Here is an 18,578-nt window from a genome sequence, read left to right on the forward strand (position 1 = left end):
CTATATATATATATATATATATATATATATATATATATATATATCAATGTTCTAAAAAAACGGCCTAGACGGCCGCCTAGGCAGTAAGGAATCGATCGAATTTTGGCCTAAGCGTTGCCCTTAGGCACTGAGCTACTAGGCGGGCTAGGCGGTGTTATGCGGGGACTAGGCGGTGCTAGGCAACCCTAAACCCTAATTTATTCTATATTTTGACTATTTTTATATTTATAAATAATTTTTAGACTTTAAATATTTTTATTTTTATTATTACAGGTCATAAAAATAATTTAAAAAATAAAGAAATAAAAACCGCTTAGTCCCTGCCTAGGCCCCTATGCACTAGTCCCCGGGTCACCGCTCGACTAGCGCCTAGCGTTTTTTAGAACTTTGATATGCACACACACATACATACATATGCGCTAGCTTCTGGGTTCGTTGTTAGAAATGCTTCTAGTCAGCCTACTCTTGCGGGTGCAAACAGTATATACTGGTGGTTAAAGACATCCTAATTATGGAAGCTATAACTCTTTGAGATAGTCTTTTTCAAACGAAAGCTAAAGGGTTACCCAAATTCAAATAAAAGGTGATTTAAAATTACTCATTAATTGTTTGAACGGTACAATTTCAATTCTTTGAAAAATCAAGTAAGTTCTACCCAATACATCAAGTCTATGTGCTTCTTTTGAAGAAATTAGTCTTTTTCTAGCACATGCCTATTGGGAAACAATCACTTATATGATGTTTAATCATAATAGAAATTTCAATAAGGATTGAAAGTAATGCTTCAATCCTAATATACGAGTAGAGTAATATTTGAATACTACTATACGAGAGCAGTTTGTAGACAAAATGAATGTTATGACAAGAATTGCAAGTGAGAGTGCAATCATGAAAAAATAAAAGCAGTATAAGAAAAGAAACTCACTAACTTGATTTTCCGATTGAGGCAAGCAAAATGCACTGGACTAAAGACAGATTTCGCCCATGTCCTTGTGCTTCCAGTTCAATGGGCGTCCATCTTGTAGAATACAACAATCGATGATCCAAAATTAAAGCACTGTAATTTTAGACTTTGGCGAACCATAAATTATATTATGTAATCTCTAGAAATGAAGTAGACTTGTAGAAAAAATGAGGAAGAACTCATTGATTCAATGACCTGATTCATTGATCTATCTTGTTCTATTTGATTTGATCTGTATATGATATGTTTTAAAGGAGATATGACTATGGATTTATATAAAAACTCAAGTGAACCAACATGTTTGTTCACTTATCTCTTTGAGAGACAAATTAACTAATTCATACAGACACATACTCGAATAAAGACATGTACCTTTTCAATTTACAAGGTCATGATGAATTGTATTTTCATTCATATTTAATTGAAATTTAAGATAAAATTTCCAACCATGCCTCAAACAAATTTTGGTGTTTATAGCCGAATTTGAGTCATCCCTTACCCACGAAACAGATTCAGTCCTCCAAGAGGCCTCATTGCGATTCGTCAGCATTATCATTCGACTCTTTTAAGTATTAGTTGCCCACAGAATTTCTCTTTGTAGCTCTTCTGTAGACTTGCCTTAAATAAATAAAAATTACGTTATGACCTGAAATTCCACGTTGTTTTTGCAACTTCTAGAAACAATCTAGATGATGGGGCTGCCGACGGTGATAAGGCAAAGCACTAACGGCCGCAACTCTTTGAAAGTTCATTTTGGTCTTGGTTATAAATAAATATATGTGAAACACAAATTGGGGTCAACTAAAGAAGAAGCTTCTGGCTGGCCTTTGTCCACTACTGATTCAGCTGGGAGAAGAAGACGACCATGACTGCGCTGGTTTCCTATATTGGTACTTCTCCTTCTTCACTACTCTTCAGGGTGAGTACTGTCTAGTTTATTACTTTATTCTCAGTATTTTTCTATTTTGGTGCTTTTCTTGTACGTGTTTCTGAGTGTGCAAGTGCTTAATGAGTTAATGAGGATTGATCAGATCGGCTTGCAATTACTCGTCAGATAATAGTAGGGTAGGGTTATTGGGTGTTAATTATGCAACACTATATGCACGTGGGACTGTTGATAGATTTCCTTGTGGAACTTCGAATCAAATTAATACATTCGATAGTATACATGTAACATGTTATCTCAATCAATTAATTTGAAGCATATAACTAGTACAAAAACTGAATCAGACGACGGCTAAAAACTGTCTTCTGATGCGGAGCTGACTGTCGTATATCTCGCTGCCGTCTGATGAAACATGATTTAGAGAACTGTCGTCTGAAGAACTCGGCATCCATGTCGACAACATTAACTGTCATGTGAACATCACTCAGACGACGGGCAACTTAAGAATCCGTTGTGTGATTGTGATTCAGAAGTCATTTTTTTTATAACTGTTGTGTCACTATTATTCACACAACTAAAACATTGATAGCCACTAGTACAAAAATTGAATCAGACGACAGATTATAGTTTTCTGTCATCTGATTGATTTTTATTTTTGTGTACGTCATTTTTATAAAACATGTCGTCTGATATGGAATTATGAACTAGTTCACAAGACGTTTAAGGATAAAACTGTTGTATGACCCTAAAAAAATTGAGCGGCAAGTTTCCCACCATGTTTGTGGTGCCAAACCTCATCTCAAACCCGAAATTTCCCCCCAACATGTATTAATCATACGACGAGAAATAATAAAACTGTGGTCTGATTAACATGTTTGACAAAAAGGAAGGAGATTTCCCACCATCAGCTTTCTCCAACTCCCCAACGAGGGAAGTCAAATTGATAGGGGACAAATTTAAAATTTAAAACTCATGTGCTCAGACCACATTGTTATAAATTATGTTGTGTGAGTCTTCATATAGCTTGTCCAAATTCATAGTACAGGGCTTGAAACCCTACACTTAAGCAAAAAAAAAACAACAGATTGACCCAAAAACCAAAACCTCACTCCTCACTCTTGACAACGCTCCACGCTCTCTCGAAAGAAACCCGGAACCTTTGCTCTCTTCTTCGACAAAGCTCTCTCTCTCTCTCTCTCTTTCTCTCTCTCTCTCTCTCTCTTTCCTAGACAAACCCCGACCTCTCCTGTCTACAAACCCTATCTCTTCTTCAACAAACCCCAACCAAAGTGCTCTCTCTCTTCGACAAAAGACCAAAACCTAATGGGTTATTCGAGCTCTACTCCAACTGGGCTCAGGCCAACATCAAATCCAAAAATCTCACAGGTAACAACCCCCCTCTCTCTTGCAATTTCCGACGCCTGGTCTTCCTCGTCTTCTTCTTTCGTTTCTGAGACCTAAAATTGCATTTGTTGTGTGAACTGTTGGATTTGGGGTTTTCTGGTTCAGAGGCAGTAGAAAACCTAATGGGTAACCTCTAGAGTTTTTCAGATCTTTCGACAGTGGTGTGTTGCATTTGGCTAAATCGAAATTCAGTTATGGGTAACTGAGATTTGAATTCGAACAATGGAGTTGTGGATTTGGGATTGAAGGCAAAATGTCAAATTGGGGCTAAGAAGGTTTCTGGGTAAGTGGGTATTAAGGCTTTGCAGTCAATCTATTTCTGTTTGCTTGATAAATTGATATGGTTAGGTTATGAGGAAATTATATAGTTGTTTCTAAGCTTGTTTACATTTCGTGGTGTTCTTCTCTCTAATTACTAACTTTCTTCTCATTTTTGTGTGAATTTGTGTTATTAAATTGATTGGGTTGTTGGTTTCAACTGTGACAAAGTAGAGTTGTGATGCTGCTGCCGATGGGGCTCTTGGTTCATGCATTTGACTCTTCACTGCTCTTCTCAAATGACAACCTCCTAATTTCACCAATCTCACACTCCAACCTAAGATTTGCAGGCAACTCCCACTTCCTCTATTTCTCAATTTTTCGCTCCCTCTGTTACTATTATCTCATACTTGAATGCCTTTACAGGTCATCAATTCAATTTCAAGGAAAAGCATCATAAGGCTAGAATTGCAACCTCCAGCTTCATTTGTTTCTCTGCAAAGCTTGCCCAAGAGGATGTAAGTATGTGACACTTCTTCCTTGTTCTATTTGGTCATGTGAATTTGTTATTTTGAAACAAACAAACAAAAAATGTTATTTGGATAATGCAGAAACCGGAGCCTGTAGTAGTGAAAGAGAAAAACGTGTCAGTGATTCTTTTGGCTGGAGGAAAGGGTAAAAGGATGGGTGTAAGTCCTCTTCGACATTTTCATCGAGCGTAAGTAAATCCATTTGAGGATGTTACCGGCATTCAGGTCTTATCAGATAGATTGGTAATATGATAGCCCTTTTAACCTTACTATGTTTCCTTACTACGTTACATTTGTATAAACACATTATAATATGGTTTCAGTTTTGGTCTTCTACAAACACGCTTCTTATTAGTTATTAGGGATTATTTTGTGTGTGTAGGTACATGACCTTATTTACCACATTGAGTTGGCAAAAGGTTGTTATAAGGACATTGCAGCAGCTCTCGCAAGAAACTGCATTCTTTGAGAAAGCTAGGTCTTGAACCAAACCTTGTTCAATTGAATATAAAAGATTGTAAGCTAATTAATCAAAAGAAAAGTATGACCAACTATATCTTTTATCTTTTATCTGTGCAGCTACTATTGGGCTTAATAGCAATTCATCCTTTTCTTGAATGTTATTGTGGTTTGATTTGCGTTTGGTACTAGTACTATTTGGACTTGTTACTCTTAGTAAGCTGCTGCTTATTGTTCTAGTGGTTGTGAAATTTGACAAGTAAATGAATTGTATTTCATCATCTTTCTTCTACACTTGCATGCTCATGTGAATACCATGCTGAATGTGTATTTTGTGTTGCAGGTTGTCACATAAAGTTGTAAGGTATTATAAATAAGTAGCTTAGACACAGTAAGTTGCTTAATGGTTACATAAATTACTTATAGAATAATCGAGTTTTGACCAGAAATTAATTGGATAGTTTTCTGATGATAAATTCTCAGTTTGAAAGCTTAAGGTTGTTGACAATAGGAGATGCATATTATGAAGAGCAAGTAGGAGCAATGATTGACCAAATGCTTCAACAGGTCCATGTGCTTTGAGAAGGGTAAATTCAAACTTGTATTGCATTTCAGTTGCTCATTGTTCTGCATTTATTGGTAGCTGAAATCTATAAAAATTGAATATAAACTTTAGTTAATTGAATATGAACTTGAACTGCATAGGATCTTTTAATCTGATAATTCATGTTCACCATATATGGGAGGTGTGTTTTGAAACTTTCATTTAGCTGCTTAAACATTTACTGGGTTTACTACTCTTTATTAGTTCTCTGCTCTCTAAAAAACATATATAACACATATATGTATTATGTATATATGTAGCATAATATAGGTGTTTGTGTTTACGTATATATATGCTTAGGACCAAAATACTACTCTTTATTCTATGCATGCTTGTTTCTGTGTTGGATCTCAAGCTCATTTTGTTGTAGATTGGCATAAAAGAGGATAGCAACACTTTCTGTGCTCAGTTTGCTGGTTCCCTGCCATTTATTTTTGTTGTGCATTATTGAAATGTTGCATCAATGGCGCTACTTATTTCTTTACTTTGGTCAAGTCTTACTTCTCTCTTTAACTTTGCAGGTTGTAGCTCCTGTCAAAATGACATTTCAAATCTAAGTGACTTAGGTTATTGTTTGGGCAGATATGCAACCTGTGTAATACCAGTAAGTGCCTTCTATGGTTTAAGTCTTCGGTAATGCTGAAATATAGTAATAATTGGACTTAGATTTGAGTAATATTGGGCTTGAAGTGCAAAACAGATGCCATGTTACGCCTCTAGTACAAGACTTAAGTAATTTGGTCAATCACCAATTCCTAGTTATTACTTATTACTTTATATCTTTTAGCAAGGAACCTTGTGAAAGTACTAGTATCTTGCTTAGAGGAGTCTGCAAAATATTCTGGCAGCTATTATCACTGCAGTTCTCCCTTGGTCATTTCAAAGAAAAGGTACATGCTAACTGCTATGTTAGCAGAATGTTTTTAATGGCTACACGAATGCAGAAGGATATTTATGTTTGTAACATGCTCAATATACAAATCCATACTCATTTGTATTTGTAGGCAATGCATTTAAATATTTATTTTTTAAATTTTCTTGCTTTAAATTTGTTGAGCTATCAGCATCTGTAAGGGCGGCTTTCAGGCAGAATTTTGTAGTCAATTTATATTCTCATGATATAACCTTCAACTAGGATGTGAATATGTTCTTCCGTGAGTATAGATCCTCCTAGCTACCCATATACACACACTCAAGATGTGCTGCTTATGAAAAACTCCAGTACATATGCTTTAACTAGGAATGGAACAACATGTTGAAATGCCTTCATCCTTCCTTGATTATAGAACTTCTTTATGCAGATAAATTTCTGTTGGCTGTATGAGTATTTCTTATTCAATTGCTCTATTTAGCTTGTGGTAATTTTGAGTGTGCTTTTGTCTAAATGATATTATCCTTGTTTCTCAATCATTTTAGTCTTGAGAATTTGTTCTCAATGATTATTTTCTAGTACATTATCCTTCCTTCTTTACTTACTTTCAGTTCTAAAAAGAAAGTACTGAATTTGTGCAATCATGTGTAATTGTGCTGGTGCTAAAATTGATTGATATTATCATATTGCAGACTCAATCACAGGATGTTGGGTACAAAGCTGCTTCATATATAGATCGTGCAGGAGGGGAAAGATACAGTTCATGTACTCTCAATCAAGTCAAGCTGGGGTTCTTAGTTTAGTTTATATTTTCTCCTTTTTCTCCTCTACTGGGTATATTGATTACAACAAGCTGGTGGAGAAGGCAAATGTAATTTGTGTGAATATTTGGGAAATACTTCATTTTCATATCAATTTACTGAATTCATTTTCTTGGAATTCAACAAGAATGAATGAAAAGAATTGTCCAGGATGTTATAGTACAATGGTAAAAGCTCAATGTGTCATTGCATAAATACATTTAATTGTTAGTCTTCACATCACACTTTTTGCCAAAAGAACTGTCGTATGTATACAATACTCACAATGGATACAAAATAAAAATTGTCGTCTGAATAACAGTCACACAACGGTTATAAACAAAAACGACTTCTGAATTGCAATCACACAACAGATTCTTAAGTTGCCCGTTGTCTGAGTAACATTCATACAACAGTTAATGTTGTCGATAGCCTGTCGACATTTTGTCGACATGGATGCCGAGTTCTTCACACGACAGTTCTCTAAATCATGTTTTATCAGACGACAGCGAGATATACGACAGTCAGCTCTGTATCATACGACAGTTTTTAGCCGTCGTCTGATTCAATTTTTGTACTAGTGAGCATCCGTGATCTGTATTACTCTCACACAACAGTTTTTATTGTATGGTTGTTGTGAACATTATGTGCGTACAACAGAAAATGAAATCAAAAATCACCAAATGAACAGTAATTACCAATATATATCTAATATTGTTATAATCCACATAATTGTACTGAAATGTATTAGACAATATTGCCAAAAAGGAGCACTATGAATACATGGAAGAGAGTAAGAGGGAGAGAGAATGTGATGCCGCCTCTACAAAAAGACCAAACTCCAAATTGTCTCTCTTCGTCTCCAAATGCAACAAAATTAGTCGAACTCAAACTTGTATAACTCAAGCAACTAGCCTCCATCAGTTCATTTTCCAATTCCAATTCAGGTAAGCTGCAAGAGGTGATGTAGATTATCAGATCTAGATTGCAATACACTACTAGATGACTGACACACAAGATGTAGAAAAATAAACTTACAATGTTATTCTGAGGTTTGCCCCAATAGAATCCATGGAGAATAACCGGCAAGAGATTGCAAGCTACAAAACAAAAGAGTGGTTAATGATGTGACCGTAATGCAAACCAACCAAGCAAGTAATTAACAATGGCCATCAATGATAGATATGTCACAGTTATCATCAATGTCATAACCCTGAGAAAGAGGTCACATACATTCAAAATTGAGCATATAGATATGATAAGAAATGAAGCAGAAAACTAAAAGAACGAAAAGGTGATTACTGCTTACAATTGAAGCTTATACTTCCTGAGCAGAGATGATTCTGAACTAACAGTATCATCACTCTTTAGCCAAATCTCGCACAAGGCAGCTACTAAATATCCTATTTCATCATTCACCAATAATTTCCCATCATGTACCTGCTGCATAGAACCTTAGGAACATTAGAAAATATATATAAGTTCTGCTTCTTTCACATGAATCCAGTTAATGCACGCAGTAACCAAGAATATCAAGATCTTACCTCAACATAATCTGCAGCCTTGACCACAATTTTTTTTTCTAAATACATCGCCCGAGCTAATGCCAATTTCTTGCATATTGCACAGAATGCCCAAGGAGAAAGTGTCAAAACACTACATATCACAAACTTCTTAAAAACAACAAACACCAATTCACTATTAATATATAAGATGTTATACACACTACCTGCAAGATTGGAGGTGCCTTGAAAATTACTATATCTGCCAAAGACAGTAGAATGGATACCAGCAAGCAGACTAAGATTATATCATGGTCTGTCTGCTTGCTAATTCAGTGTAGAAAAACCAATGGTTCTTTCAGGGACTTCTTGTGGGAACATCTGTAAAAATATTAGTAAAAGAATCAGTATTGCATCCAAACTGTCCGGAAAAAAAAATTGTAAATAGGATATTCGAGTAATAGCAGTTTAGTCCATCACCTACAGTAGCATATAGTGAGTTGCACTGCATTTCACTCCAAAAGCTCAGCCAAAGCTCTAAAAAAGAACACAAAAGAGTGGTCAAGTTTGAAGCAAAGACAAAAGAACCCTCACTGACTTTAACTTGGAAGTTTTACTTTGACTTTCAATCAAATACATTGAACGTTCGAGAAAATTAGAGAATCTAATGACTCCATGAAATGAAATCCAAAAATTAAAAGGACATCTATACATTGGTACAGGTGTAAATGGACAGCAAACTAAATGCAAAAGGAAATCCCATAAAGCAATTACATCAAGTACTATTGATCAGAGAGATTAAAAACAAACCATCCTCATTCACCTATAACAAAAGCCCAGTTTTGGAAATAGCAAAATATTAAAGAAGATACTATTTCAATAAACCCACACAGATTAGAATGTGTGAGAAGCTCAGTATTCTATTTTTCCAAAGAAAGAACTGGAGAAGTGAAATAAGAACAAATTCGTAACATACAAAACTTAACAGAGAAAGCAAGAGAAGTTGCAATTACAAAACAAAGTAATTCAATTCAAATAGAAAACAATAACATTCTTCTACTTCAACTAAAATCTGATTACCCATAACACTAACACTTCTTTCATTATTCATGCATATGTTCTAAACAATAAACCTCACTATAAATTTTCTCTTAAGATAAAAAATAATAATAATAAAACAAAATTAATACTTACAGTTGTAGGCAATGTGGAAAGATGTCGGATATAGATTCAGCAGTTGGCAAATCAGCATCTCTCTAGGCAAAAGAACCAACTTCGTCATTTTCAAGCTGCGGTCCTTACACGTATACAAGACTCGGCTTATACGATTCAAGCAATTTACGGAACTTCTCTTTGCAGTTAGTCAGAGTTTGAACCTACATTCGAAGAGTCAAGACATTGTAAAATTAGAAACTAAACTAAAACATCCAATTCACTTAATAAGCTGAGAACAAAAACGTGCTTCTAATAACATTCAAGGAAGAAGAACACTACAAGTTCCCTAAGCATGAAACATTGTTTCCCTGAAGACCACCAACAGAGTTGGCAACAGCAAAGAAGCTCAAGCTCCTCACACAAAACTTAAAAGCCCAAAAACCATCATATCCCCTAGTTTACAACACCGAGACAGGCCTCAATTTCCAACTTCCTGATCAAAAATTCCAACTCTAATCCACCTAGTAGCTAACATTCAAGGAAGAAAAACCAAATCTACTGAGAATGATCAACTCCCAGAACCAAAATCTCTCCAGAAACCCAGCATGCAGTAGCAACAAGATCCAGAACCCAAAACAAAAGAGACCCAAAAATGGAGGAATTAACCAACTTTGTGTCACTGAAACAAGCAATTGAAAAAAAAGCCCCCAACTTTGAATCCCAGAAAACTTGAAATTGAGAAAACAAGGAGACCCAGATTAGAAAAGATGGAAAAATCAAGGAAGCTGAGAGAAAACTCACCGGCCCAGAAGATTGAAGAACAGAAAAAATTGAATGAGACCCAGATGAGGAAATTCAGGAACTTGAACAATCCAGAAGAGAATGGCGACAAAGAATCACAAATAAGAGAGAAGAATACCATGAAAACATAAACAAGCTGAGAAGCAACTATCTAATTTCCTCATAACCTAACCATATCAATTTATCAAGCAAACATAAATTGATCGACTGCAAAGCCTTAATACCTGCTTACCCAGAAACCTTCGAGTTCTGAGTTTTCGCTCCGGGTTCTGAGTCTTAGCAGATTTCTCCAACAGCTTCTCTCCAAGGGAATCGGGTCGAGCTGAATAAAATCGATCTCAGTTCACCACCTCAATCCCGTTCGCGGTCTACCATCACACTCGGAGAGATGAGATTGGTTTGGGAGAGTGAGATTTTGGCGAGAGAGTGAGCTAGCTAGGGTTTTGGTTTTGGGTCGTCTGTTGAGAGTGAGGCGAGTCGAGAAAGGGCTTTGGCTGGTTTCGGGTCTGTCAAGAGAGAGAGAAGGTTTCGGTATTTGTGTCAGTCTAGTTACTTTAGTTCTTTTTTTCCCTCTTTTTTTTGCTTAGGTGTAGGGTTTCAACCGGGTTTGTGATGAGGCCCTATCAATTTAGACAAGGACTCACACAACAGATTTGTCTAAGAATGTGGTATGAATGCAGCCATCTAAATTTAGGATTAGTCTCCTATTAATTTGGCTTCCCTATTTGGGGAGCTGAAGGAAACATCGTGGTGGGAAATCTCCCTCCTTTCTGTCAAACGTATTAATCAGACCACAATTTTATTGTTTCTCGTTGTATGATTAGCACCTGTTGGGCAAAATTTTGGACTTTGAGATGGGATTTGGCACCACTGACATGGTGGGAAAGTTACCGCTCAATTTTTTTAGTCATACAACAGTTCTGTCCTGAAACGTTGTCTGAATTGATTCATAATTTCATATCAAACGACAGGTTTTACAAAAATGACGTCTAAAAAAAAAAATCAATTAGACGGCAGAAAACTGTAATGTGTCGTCTAAAAGGTGTCGTCTGATTCAATTTTTGTACTAGTATATAAATTAGAATGAAATGTTCGATTAATTATTTGTTTGGCGGCTTGCAATCGTCGAGTTGTCAAAGGATGGGGATGGCTTATTAGGTTATTCAATACATCCGCATATGGCATGGTGGAAGCGTGGTTGAGTGGTGAGAATTCAGAGTCGTCCCTATGCGACTTTGAATGAATTAATCATTTTTCGATCATAAGCATGCTACATTTTATCTTAATCTCATTAGCATCGAAAATGAATTGGATTGAAATCACTTGAGCTACTCCTTGGAGATGTTGAACTAGGCTGTTGAGATGGTGTTGATGTTTTGTTGAGGCTGTTAGCCTGTCACGACGTGCTAACCCTATACATGCAATATCTCTAGTTAGTCGAGGAGAGAAACAGTGAAACACTAGTCCTGGTTAGAAAACTCTGAATCTCCTTGAAGCTTCATATGAATCGCAGAGTTAATTACAGGCTCTAAATGGGCCTGGAATCCCAAAGGGATCTGAGTTCGAATACTTGAGAACTTTTCACAGGGGTGAAAATGCTCCTAGGCCCCATCACAAAGTAAGCAAATCTTAGCCCACCAAAGCTTTCTAGAATTCTAGTGCTACAAGCTTTTTATTTGAAAATTAAGAACCGCATGTCATTGGCTGCCAATACATCAAGGTCTCCTTGGTTGGTTTTCATATTTCTCAAACACGTACCCTGGCACACCAAGAGAAAAGTCTATATAATTTAATATTTTAATTAACAGAACTATTAACATTTTAATTAACACTATAGTTCTGGTATACCAACAGAATGGCATGAACCGGCCATGGCCAGGAGCTACTTATTTTTTGAATCTTTACTAGCACCAATATATGTCTATAAACAGTTGAAATTTGATCCTTATAATATAGATGAGCATAATCACTTACGGGGGAACAAGGCGGCGGATGGTTTTGTTGTCAAGGCCAAATGCCATAGACGGCTACTTTCCAGGCTTGGGTTTCATCAATATCATTGTGGTTCGGAAAACTCCACATGTAATCATGAGGAGACACACCGGAGAAGACATTCCCATCTTTTCGCTCAAACCGAAGATCATCAGCATTGGCGTAGTTGGAATCCATCGTTCCATCATCGATCAGAAGAACATCATTAGAATGGGATTGTAGGATTGCTCCCAGTAACAAGAGTTGGGAAGCCATTTAGATAGTTGCAGCTAGCTGAAGATCAGGAGCACCCTGGATTACTTATATATACACAAAATTTCACGTAACCTGATTCAAAGAAATAGTAAATAAGTTCCGATCTGTGAACTATTAGTACTTAATTTTGACTAGTTTATATATTATAATAGTTAGGAAAGAAATGTTTCCACAAGCAGAGACTTCATGCAGCATTTACTTTTTCCACAAGAAAGATGTTTGAACGTGAAAATCTGTCATGCAATTCTCGCCATATATAATCAAGCGAGTTTGTAAGGAGTTGGCCACCATCTAAAGCAATGCCACTTTTACATGAGTCAATAATCGCTGGACAACCAAGAGAAGAAACCAGGTTGGCTTTCGTAATGTATTATGTATTAATTCCTAAAAAATATATATGAATAATTGAAAATTTTCCATTGATTGAAGATCGACCATACATAATAAATTATATATCATCTTAACTACTAAAACAGATGGACATTCATCAAACAATTATAGGCGGGACTCGGGAATGTTGGAAACCTACCTAAGATTTGGTGAGACTGGAACTAGTCTGTCTAGTTTGGTGAAATAGTAGTCACTAGTTATATATCTTTTCGTCATTTTATCTTTTTCCTCTTACATGAAGCTTAAAGTTAAAATCTTTATTCATGACGTACCTCATCTTAGTACTTTGAGTTAACATCACTATGTCAAAAAATGCTTCCTAGCATACTCCTCAGACGACAGAAGACGTTTTTTCTGTTGTCTGATTTTTTTGAATGTCTTCAGACAACAGTTTTAACTATTTATGTCGTCTAAATGGTGTCAAAATCAACACCGATTCAACTTTTTTAAGTTTGTTATAATTTAGAAAATTCAGACAACAGATTCTGTTGTCTGAGTAAATGGAAAAATTATTTACCCTTGTATGGACAAAAAAAAAATTTGGTTGAACTAAAACTTAATGTGAACTAGATGCCGATAACCCGAGTTTTCTCAACACTTGGTCAAAAAAACAGAAACCTTCTTTCCCTCTCCCTGAGCTACACCCCGAGCAACTGCAGCTCCCCATTTTGGTTCTTCTCCCCCGATCAGAGACATTCTTTCCCTTTCTCAATTATGGTTATTCTCTCCCTGATCTAGGTTTTCTACACAGAAGAGTCTCATCAACCTCTCCCCGATCTAGGTCAAGAAGACACTATTGGTGGAGTTCTTCGATTTCACAAACGATTTCACGGTAAGTCTTATTCTTCGTCTTAGGGTTTCGACCTTGATTTGTGTTGGGTTTTAGGACTTCCTTGGGATATCGATTTGGGGTTTTAGGGTTTCTTTGGGATATCAAATTGGGAGTTTCCTTTGAAATTAGATTTGGGATAACGATTTAGAGATGGGGTGATTGAAATAGAATTGGGTTTTATTCTGGTTTATGGATTTGGGGATGGTTTATGGTTCATTTCTATTTGGGATGGTTTATGGTTATTCAGAATCTAAGGCTTTGACTCCTCTCCAATAGTGCTCCTCCCTCTCAATCTTCAGCCTCCATGACTCTATATATGATGCCTGAGATTCAGTTCCTTGTTTTTTCTGTTGGGTTTTCTGAAATTTTCACTTCTTATTGATTGGGACATTGGGTATATGAAATCTATGTTTGAGTATATGAAATCCATGTTTGGGTTTATTGATTAGATGGTTGCTGGCTTGCTACAATTGCTTATTGTTTGGAATTGATGCTTTGTTAATGGAGTGATGGTTGTTTGACGTTTATTTAAAGAATTGCTGATTGTTTGATTGTTTGGATTATACATGCGAGTCTGTGAGCTTGTTTGTTCAGTTTGATTGTCTGGGATTATACCTGCGAGTTTGGTTTATATGAATCTCATTTTGTTTAGCTTTGTATGTTTAGTCGTAGCTGGTAGGACAATTACTTAGACTCCTTGCTTCTCAATTGCAATTTGAGGTTATGCTTGTCCCCACATTAATTTTTCATTCTATTAACTTTGTTAGCTAGACTTTATTACCTGCAATTGATTTTCATGAATGGAACATTACGTCTTTCTTAATTTCTTGGATTCTAGGCTCATATTCTCTTTCTTTTGCTTTTCTCAAGTGCTTAGCCTTGGATTCTTGTTTTGTTGCTGAGAAATTTAATTGTCGAGACTCAATCATCTATATAAGTCGTGGTAGTTGTGTTTGTGTAAATCATGGAAACTGGAATAAGATTAACGTACTTCATTTGGATTTGGTTTTGTGTTGTTTGTAAAACTTGGATTCTTCTCATTTATTCCTTGGTGAAAAGTGAAAACAGATCATTAAGGAATCAATTTCTCATCACTTTGAGCTATAGCTCAAACCTTTCTCTGGTATGTGTCCTGATTTGGGTAAAAGAACTTGTTTGCTTAATGCAAGAGGCATGAACACTTCCTTGCCTTACAACTAGAACTGAAACCTGGACAGAAGGTTTGCCTTCTCAAGACCTAATGTAACACAGATTATTAAGCTAGAGGGATACTTTAGTATTTGGTTCAATATGTTGACTTGGTTTTTGGTATCTTTTGGTGCTAGGTTTTGGATGTACGTTGTGGAATTGGAGGACCACTTAGAGAAATGGAACGCTTCATGTGAATGCCATTTAATTATTTTTACTTTGGTTGATGTGGCCTGCCTTGTTATGGCTATGATATTTTAATTATGAAATTGCACACGTTTAGAGGCCAGACTATGCTATCAAATGTGCTTTTAGCTCCCTTATCTGCATTGTTTCTTTATAAATTTTGAATCTGTACTACTATTGCCTAATAATATTACGTACATTTAACATTGATTATTAGGCCACACTACTACAAAAATTGAATCAGACGACACCTCTCAGACGACGCTACGCAATTATCTGTTGTGTGATTGATTTTTTTTTTTCAGACGTCGTTTTTATAAGAGCAGTCGTCTGATAGGGACTTAGGAATTAGTTCAGAAGACATTTAAGATAAAAACTGTTGTGTGATGCTAAAAAAAATTGAGTGCCAAGTTTCCCACCGCATTAGTGGTGCCAAACCCCATATGAAACCCCAAATTTTCCCCAACATGTATTGATCATAAGACGAGAAATAATATAACTGTGGTCTGATAAAATAGTTTGATAAAAAGGAGGGAGATTTCCCACCACCATTTTTCACCAAAACCTTGGAGGGAAGTCAAATTTATAGGAGACAAACCCCAAAATTTGAAATGGCTACATTCAAACCACATTGTTATAAAATACTGTCGTGTGAGTCCTTCTCAAATTGATAGGACTTGGTCCAAATGGGCTTGAAACGCTAACACTTGAGCCAAAAAATTGACAAAAAAAAAAAAAACATAAGCATGCATTACATTAACCCTCCGTCTCGACAATGCCTTGCTCTCTCTCTCTCTCTCTCTCTCTCTCTCTCTCTCTCTCTCTCGACACAGACCTAAAACCAAAACCCTCACCCTCGACAGCTCCTTATTCTCTCAAAAAAACCTAGAGCCAAAACCTCCTCACTCTTCGCCATCCCAATCGCAGCCTGGGAGACCCAGCGAGCCTGCTCCTCCTCCAACTTCACCCGACGGCAGCTTAACCTTAAGTCGATCCAGATCTTCTTGTCCGACTTCGATTGGTCTTCCGGAAATCGAACACGGGCTCATCGATTCGTATCGCGACAAGTGGTACTCCTCTCGGTAAAGCCATCGTCCCGGTCCTCAATCTCTGAGATTAGATTTCAACTTTGGGTTCCAATTCTCCATTTAGTGGTTTGTTGATTCAAATTCTTTGAATTCATTCTCTGATTTGTTGATTTTTACTTTTGTAGACACGGTACTGTGCGCGAAATTGAAAAGCTTGACCATGGTGGTTTCCGATTCTTCTTGCTCTGATGCAGATAAAGGTAATTTAGTGAAAACCCCCCTTTTGTCCTTTTCTTCTTTGGGACCCCAATTGAACCCGTTGATTTGAATTTCTTGATTTTTGTCCATGTAGATTTTGCTCGGGGAAATTGTTATAACCCAGAAGTTATTAGCACTACAAAATTCAGGGATGCAGTTGCAAATGACGTCTTAATGGTATCATCTTGCTCTTTTTCCTTCTTCTCCATGTTTCTTATGTGCATGGTTAATCAGACTCAGGCTAATTTAATGGTTCTCATGAATTTGAAATATTGAGGCCTTAGAGTAAAGTTTCTTTCATTGGATGGCGACTTGGAATTAGTTTATGTGATTTCATTTAAATTATTTATGATTCTGTTCAAACTTGAGTTGTTTGTCCAATTGACAGCACAACCCTTAAAACGCAGAAAGAATAGAGAATTGAAATCGACAGAAAGAGTGTGTGAGAGGGAGAGTTTGGTTCGAACTTGGCCTCTGTTGTGGTTCCTCGTCTCGCTTAGATTGATAGTGAGGGAGGTTGTTGATCGGCATAGACAGGTCACAACGGAATTGATTCCAGCTTGGAGGCATAAAAGGTAACTTCTTGATGTTAATTTTTCATTCAATTTTGTTGGGATTATTCGATTAAGGGTTTTGTGTAAAATTTCATGACCATCAGTTTTGTCTCTCAGATTGTATCTGAATTGCAAAGCTGTGATTTTTGGTGTGGGTGGAGGCTTTTAGTTAGGTGTGTTCTTCGTTCTTTCTTTTCTTAAAGGATCACCGATCACCGAATTTCATACATATAGATCTGTATCTATGAATCCGTCATGAGTAATTTTTTTGCTTTCTGGCCATGCAGAATTGGAGTGAAGGGGCAGAGTAACATTTGGATCTAGGTTTTGATCAGGTAGCAACTATACTTATCTAATTGGTTGTTTTTTTTTCCGTGTTCTTGCAGAACTGGACAAAGCTCTGATTAATATATCATGCCCCCTTTTAGTATGCATCGTGTTCTTGCACAAGTTTTTTTTCTTGCAGAACTTTCTTCTTTGCTCTTAAAATTGTATATTAATCAATTGTAGTAATAAGCTCTAAAACGTTTCTTTACTTGGTAAGATTTGGGTGTTCGTTGAGTGATTTGTTTGCGAATTTTATATCAGATTAGATGCTGTGGGTTCTTTGTTATTTTCAATCAGATTGGTTGATAGTGGTTGCTATTGATCTTTCAATTCTTCATGCATGCGGTTTGCTTTTGTTTTGCAGTCTGTGGGTTTTAATTCCTCAATAGTTCCAAAATCCAAAATTTTTGGAGACTTTCAGGGAAAGGATTGGGCTGAAAACAACTAGAACAGGTTTTCAATCTCACTGATCTTTGTTATACTGTTTTGTGAGTTTGTGTTGGTGTGAGGGGTTGATTACAAGTTCTATATACTTTAAAGTTATTAACTGATGTATGAATGTAATATAAAAAGAGATTAGAACACTTCCAATTTGTCCATTGTTTTCTTCTGCAGCCTTGATTGTAATTGGTAATTATGTAGTATGTAAAGAAACTAATTCATTATGAACATCATCACCATTATCAATATCAGTTAATAGGAGTACAGGACTGTTTGACTTGAATATTAGAAACTTCCTGAAAGTGTTTATCTCTACACTTTATTTTTGTATTCATACGTACTGTTCTTTGTGAAAGTGTATCTGTAGGAACTCCACGCCAACGTTGACGGAAATTAATAGGGTCAGCCACTTGCGAAATCGGATCTCAACTTCAATTCTTCCAGATTCAGGGTGAGCTGCTTAATTTTTCTTTGTTCGTGTGATTATGAGTGAATTTTGGGGAAGTCTGGGATGTTGTTTGCTTAGCTTATTGAATTTAAAATTAGATGCATGTAAAATTGTGTGGACTTTATGGGAAATTAATTTTTAACTGATGCTTTCTAATGTTTTAGATTATATATTATACAATTCTTATTGTTCCTGTTTCAAATGGTTATGCACTTGCTTTTTTAATCTTTCTGAATGAGTAGATATTTTCAATTTCATGTTAATTGTAGTCAATTTTCAATTTGACAATACGAACATATCAGCTTCATAAAATACCGGACACTTATTTCCTACTCTGTTCTTTGTCGGCTTTATCAGTTTCATTCCCTCTGCAATTTAAAAAAAAACATCTATTGAAATCCACACATAACAGCAGGACACTCATGCAACATATAACCAATCCTCT

General features: G+C 36.2%; 4 long non-coding RNA genes across 5 annotated transcripts; 3 read left to right on the plus strand and 1 right to left on the minus strand.

The window, feature by feature from the left end:
• The first annotated feature begins 2,901 nt into the window (after nt 1-2,901).
• Nucleotides 2,902-3,778, plus strand: LOC121052126. Its single transcript, XR_005808118.1, has 3 exons — nt 2,902-3,236; nt 3,402-3,537; nt 3,747-3,778. It is a non-coding gene; the product is annotated as an uncharacterized LOC121052126 (long non-coding RNA).
• A 1,017-nt stretch (nt 3,779-4,795) lies between these two features.
• On the plus strand, nt 4,796-6,046 carry LOC121052150. The gene is made up of 3 exons (XR_005808196.1): nt 4,796-4,892; nt 5,013-5,088; nt 5,627-6,046. It is a non-coding gene; the product is annotated as an uncharacterized LOC121052150 (long non-coding RNA).
• A 2,273-nt stretch (nt 6,047-8,319) lies between these two features.
• On the minus strand, nt 8,320-9,640 carry LOC112194883. Its single transcript, XR_002934176.2, has 4 exons — nt 9,473-9,640; nt 8,759-8,815; nt 8,506-8,659; nt 8,320-8,389 (listed from the first exon to the last, which is right to left on the minus strand). It is a non-coding gene; the product is annotated as an uncharacterized LOC112194883 (long non-coding RNA).
• A 7,272-nt stretch (nt 9,641-16,912) lies between these two features.
• LOC112193717 lies at nt 16,913-18,376 on the plus strand. 2 transcript variants are annotated; one of them, XR_005807852.1, is made up of 4 exons: nt 16,913-16,938; nt 17,022-17,090; nt 17,205-17,252; nt 18,042-18,376. It is a non-coding gene; the product is annotated as an uncharacterized LOC112193717 (long non-coding RNA). The 2 variants fall into 2 exon arrangements; XR_005807853.1 differs by having other exon boundaries at nt 17,035-17,090.
• Nucleotides 18,377-18,578: the final 202 nt, after the last annotated feature.

The sequence above is a fragment of the Rosa chinensis genome, chromosome 3 (assembly GCF_002994745.2).
Source record: "Rosa chinensis cultivar Old Blush chromosome 3, RchiOBHm-V2, whole genome shotgun sequence".
Classification (NCBI taxonomy): domain Eukaryota; kingdom Viridiplantae; phylum Streptophyta; class Magnoliopsida; order Rosales; family Rosaceae; genus Rosa; species Rosa chinensis.